Genomic DNA, 5,774 nt, shown 5'->3' with positions numbered 1-5,774 from the left:
AGGACAGGGCTTGGGAAGGAAGATAAGGAGCTCAGTTTTGGACATGTTGAGTTTTAGGTGGCGGGCAGACATCCAGGAGGAGACATACTGGAGGCAGGAGGAGATATGGGCCTGAAGGGAGGGGGAGAGAACAGGGGCGGAGATGTAGATTTGTGTGTCATCTGCATAGAGATGATAGTTGAAACCATGGGAGTGAATGAGTTCACCAAGGGAGTGAACAGAAGGGGGCCAAGAACCAACCCTTGAGGAACCCCAACAGTAAGAGGATGGGAGGGGGAGGAGGAGCCTGTGAAGGAGACTGAGAATGAACGGCCAGAGAGATAAGAGGAGAACCAGGAGAGGACGGAGTCCGTGAAGCCAAGGTGAGATCTTACTGAGACACACATCCTGAATGATAATGTGCTCTAGCTCAACTCCTGAGTGTGTTCATATGTCTGTATGTAACCTCCTCTCAGGGTCGCATCTGGAGAGTTTCCAGTGCTCTTCCAAGTCTCAGCTACCGGAGGGAGAATCAAGCAGAGGCATACCCATTCCACTTCTAGCTTGGGCAGTGGCTAGCGAATGGAAGGCAATCTGCTACAAGTCAAAATTTATCTGTGCTGAGAACCAGAGGCATGGGAGAGTCGAGGGTGGAAACTCAAGTTTACTGCATGGAAGAAGGCAATGGTAAACCACTTCCAATTTTTACCAAGAAAACTCTATGGTTACACTACCAGAATGATTGTAGATGGAAGTGGGGCTTTCAGAGAGAGATGTGTCCGTGGAGTTGCTATGGGTGGGAGACACCTGGACAGCATAAGACAAGATAATTCCTATGAATTGTCATAGGAATTGACACAATTAGATGGATTTTTGCAATGCCCTTCCTAGTGTGAGATTCCTGTGCTGAAAATCTGAACAATAACAGATAAGAAAAGTCAGGTCAATACTAGCATTTATTCAGTTAATCCAAGTCCTTCAAATAAATGTTACCTTCAATTATCTAGCCACCTCAGTCCAGAAAATCTAATCTATACAATTCTTAGCCTTAGCACAGTACATTTTTTGAGCCTCAATAACCTAGATAATTTGTAGGTTTGGGAACATGATAAAAACCTTGGTTTCTACTAAATAGGGCCAGATTTAAAGTAATGAGCCTATTGAGTTATATACAAAAGCCTTTGTGTTTAATGTTGCATTTCTATTCACTTATATTAAATCCATTTTTGTCCATAAAACATTCCGGTTATATTAGCCTAAATATTAGTTGTATGACTTTCTTTTAGAAATGAAGCTTCTAAGATTAGAAGACTCTGTGACTGGGGAGGTAAATGACATACAATTTTGCTTTTGGCCATAAAAGCTCCTAACATTTCTCACTCTCCAAAAGGCTCCAATATATGGGTCTTAAATCAAGGGTCTAGTTTTTGCCATAGAGATAGCTTAATTGCTAATGAAGATTGTTCCCTAGGATGATATTACCCTTATCAAAATTGTGTCCCCAAATTTAACTGTGGGAGAAAGAAAGCTAAAAGGACAAGTTGAATGTAAAGGGAGAAAATTTAGGATTGGATGAGTTTGGGGTTAATGGAAGTGATGGATAAACACAATGAGATTGATTCTTACATATTTGAATTCAGATGTGAGATGATAAGGGATGAAAAGGGTGTGTGTATTTTATTGAAAGAGGTGGCTTTTGTGTTAGAATGGGTGTGTGTATGTGGAAGTGTGTGCCTCAGGATGTCTGAGATTGTTGTTTGAATGAATGAGTTTGAGAGAGTATGTTTGTGTGTGTGGAAAATTGCCACACAAAATCACTATACTTTTGTACCACCTGTAGCAATATTGTACATATTAATTTACCTCCTCTAGCAGTTAAGCTCTTCTTTCTATCTGGAAAACATTTTATGTCTGACTCCTGCATTTGATTATAGTTCCTGGAAGGCAACAGTTCTAATCAATCAATCATATTCATTTAATGCTTCCTGTGTTGAGAGCACTGTGCTAAGTGATTGGGAGAATACAATATAACAGAGTTGGTAGACATTTTCCCTGCCCACAGCGAGTTTACAGTCTAGAAGGGGAGACAGACAAAAATAATTGTGGATTTAATTTGTTAATTGTGGATATGCTTATAAGTGCTGTGGAGCTGAGTGAGGGATGAATAATGGACATGAATCCAAGGGCAAGGGTGATACAGAGGAAGGGAGTGGGAGAAGAGGAAATAAGGGCTTAGTCAGGGAAGGCAAGTTGGAGGAAATGTGCTTTTTCACCAAACGACGACTCTTTGCACCAAACAACTACTCTTTGCACCAAACAATCACTCTTCCCTGCTTCAAAGCCCTACTGAAGGCTCACCTCCTCCAAGATGCCTTTCCATACTAAGCCCCCCTTTTCCTCAGCTCCCCCTCCCTTTTGTATTACCTTGATTCACTCCCTTTTTCTCTCTCCTCTCCCCAGCTCGACAGCACTTATGTATATATCTATAATTCTATTTATATTGATGCCTGTTTACTTGTTTTGCTGTCTGTGTTACCCCTCCTAGACTGTGAACCTGTTATGGGCAGGTATTGTCTCTCTTCACTGCTAAATTTTATTTTCCCAATACTTAGTACCGTGCTCTGCACACAGTAAGCACTCAATAAATATGATTCAGTGAATGAATGAATAAAACAAGGCTTTGAAGGTGGGGAGAGCCATCATCCCTCATATGAACAGAGAGGGGTGTTTCAAGACAGAGGCAGGATGTAGGTGAGGGGTCAGTGATAAGATAGATGAGATCAAAGTAAACTGTCATCAGAGAAGTGAAGTGTGTGGGTTGGGTTGTAAGGAATCAGGGAGTTAAGGTAGTAGGAGGCAAGGAGATTGAATGCCTTAAAGCCTATGGCAAGGAGTTTAAGTTTGATGCCCAGGTGGAAGGGCAACCAATTCTGCCAAAGTGTACCACTCTACACATTGTAGACCTAAATATTATTTATGGACTGATTATTGTGAAGTTAGAACAAGTTTTTGTGGAGTTAGGCAGACAGCAACACCGTTCCTAATCAGCCTGGTGATGTTCACTGAAAATCAGAGTGCAACATCAACATCACAGAGCAACCCAATTCCACCTCACATTTCAGCAGTCATTCATTCATTTGTATTTACTGAGCACTTACTGTGTGCAGACCACTGTACTAACTGCTTGGAAAGTACAATACAGCAATTAAGAGAGACAATCCCTGCCCACGGCACTGTCTAGAACAAGTATCTGTTCAAACTCACTGCTGTCATTTATTCTCCTCACATGAGCTGGGTTGTGTTGAGTATTGCTTCAAACCTGGAGAATTGCTTGTGGTTCAGCATCTTCTCACTTACATTCCTGGCATGCCATCTGATGTCATATATGTTATTTAGGAGGCATTTTCAGCATCATTCTATAGTCATGTATGGTAAATACAGATATCAAAATGATAAGATTATAATACGAGCCAACATTTTGTTCTGCAGCTTGTGTAAATATTAGCGTACCCTCTGGTTTATTTGGTTTTCAGCTTTTTAGTCTCTTTTCATTGTCAAATTAGCAACAACTAGGTAGGGGAATGCAGTTACCACATCCCATTCTTTTTCACCAACAAGAATCTTTGGTGTCAAGTGGATCTAAGGGGCAAGCTAATACGTAACTCTGATCTTGGGGCTCATTTTTAGTGTGTAGCTTTTTGCTGATTCTGGCAAGTGGTTCATAATTATTGTTAGCCTTCCTTTTGTAGATGCCAAAAGTCTTGTAAACACATGTAAATCACAACTAGCTTCTAATTTAGGATTATTTTACCCTGTACAATTGCTTAATCCTGTATTTTCACACCATTTAAATAGGCGAGAACCTGACTCAATAGTAAAGAAATCTTCCTTTTAAGAAAAGGTGTGGATTTCAAAGAGAAAATCAATTAATTTTCTAAATGCCACAATTGATGAAGGATGTAGGAAGGGTCATTTGTAATCACAAGTGAAAGGATTTTAAAGAGAGTAAAATGCTCATCCTTCTTTTCAATTTTTGCTGTGTTAAATTTTCATTTAGAGTGACTTGAAGAACAGTTCTCAAACATGTAGAGCCTGGAGGAAATCCCACTAGTCTGCTTTCTGCAATTTCATATGAAAAAAAGGGATGTCCACAATCCTCTGGGACTGCCTTTAAAATTAGTAGCCTTCAAGATCATTCTCTCAGATTGTAAAAAATATACCCACCCATTGATAAATAAAGATTGAAGGTGGGAGGCATCATGGACTAGTGGAAATAATTTGGAACCTCAGAGTGAGGGACCTGGGTAATCAAGTCACTCAGGATCTTAAAAACAAATCTTCCAAATCATTACTTTAGATAAATATGACATAGAGGAAATCACCTAGTTCACATTTCACAACAATTCTGGATTTCACTGAAGTGGATGGAAAAAATAGCCACCTCACCTATCTCATTTTCACAAAGCTTCAAGTAATTTTGTATTGTTAAGCTCCCTCTTGGCACTGTAGAAAACTCTTTTTCAGTCAATCAATTAATCTATCAGTCAGTGGTATTTACTGAGTGCCTGTTGTGGGCAGTGTGCTATACTAAGTGCTTGGAAGCATACAACAGAGTTAGTAGACATTCATTCAATAGTATTTATTGAGCGCTTACTATGTACAGAGCACTCTACTAAGCGCTTGGAATGTACAAATCCAAGGGCTTAGTACAGTGCTCTGCACATAGTAAGCGCTCAATAAATACTATTGAATGAATGCCTACTAACTCTGTTGTATGCTGTCTAATACCCTCAGTGAGTTTACGTTCAAATGGAGTATTTAGAATCATTAGGTCACTCTGAAAGAAGGGTCCTGGCTTTTGATTGATTGAATTCCAGTATCTTTACAAATGCTTGGGCAGCAAGAGAGCTAATGCCAATCTGTACTTGATCAGAGAATTGGTCTATTTCCACCTAGAAATTGAAGTTTCTGAGGTCCTAGCATTAAATGGGATACCCTGAAGCGATGTAACAAGAACCACATGAAACCGTGTGTAAGTTTGACTGGCAATGGTGGGCTGAGATTATCCAACCTATTAGTCAATCACTTTGCAGTTACTGATCATTTCCTTTATTCTGGTCTCTGGACAGCATCGGTGGTACCCCTCTAGACCATAAACTGGTTATGGGTAGGGAACCTATTCTCCAATTGTGTTGTATAGTACTCTCCCAAGAGTTTACTACAGTGCTCTGCACATAGTAAACAATAAATGCCATTGAGTAGATATGATCCCTGCCCTCAGAGAGTTTACAATCAAATTGGAGAAATTATATATTAAAAGAATTTAGAGATGGTATCTGATATCAATGCAGGTAGGAATCTGGGTCAAAGTGGGTCTTGGAAGGAGAAGGGCCAGAGTGAATTATCAAGTCTCTTCAGTGTTACTTGCAACTGGATATTGGCACTATTCCAGCTTTCCAGAATGCTCAAAGCACATAGTTTATAGCCCATATAATAAAGCACAAAACATGAAATGTCTAAAGGTCAGTTGTTGATAAACCAGTCCTCCACAGCCCAGTCACTGCCAATTCAATCATTAAGATCAATACAGATCAGCTGCCTCTGCAAACAGTTGTGTTGCAAAGGTCAGGTCAGAGAAGCAGTTTGCAATTAATCAGTTGCAATCACCTCACACTGATTTGTGATTAGCTGAGGGTTCGGCAGTTTGAAATCATCTTACAATCAATTGGAATTCAGGCAGAATAACAGACTGTGAACTGATCAATCCAAAATTGCCATTCCAACTCCCCCTTTGA

The 5,774-nt window shown here is 40.0% G+C and overlaps 1 non-coding gene across 1 annotated transcript; it reads left to right on the top strand.

Moving 5' to 3' along the window:
• Window positions 1–445: 445 nt before the first annotated feature.
• Window positions 446–584, top strand: LOC114812517. Its single transcript, XR_003760167.1, has one exon. It is a non-coding gene; the product is annotated as a small nucleolar RNA SNORA7 (small nucleolar RNA).
• The last annotated feature ends 5,190 nt before the right edge of the window (window positions 585–5,774 follow it).

This window comes from Ornithorhynchus anatinus, chromosome 5 (assembly GCF_004115215.2).
Source record: "Ornithorhynchus anatinus isolate Pmale09 chromosome 5, mOrnAna1.pri.v4, whole genome shotgun sequence".
NCBI lineage: Eukaryota > Metazoa > Chordata > Mammalia > Monotremata > Ornithorhynchidae > Ornithorhynchus > Ornithorhynchus anatinus.
This window is presented reverse-complemented; position numbering and strand designations above follow the sequence as displayed.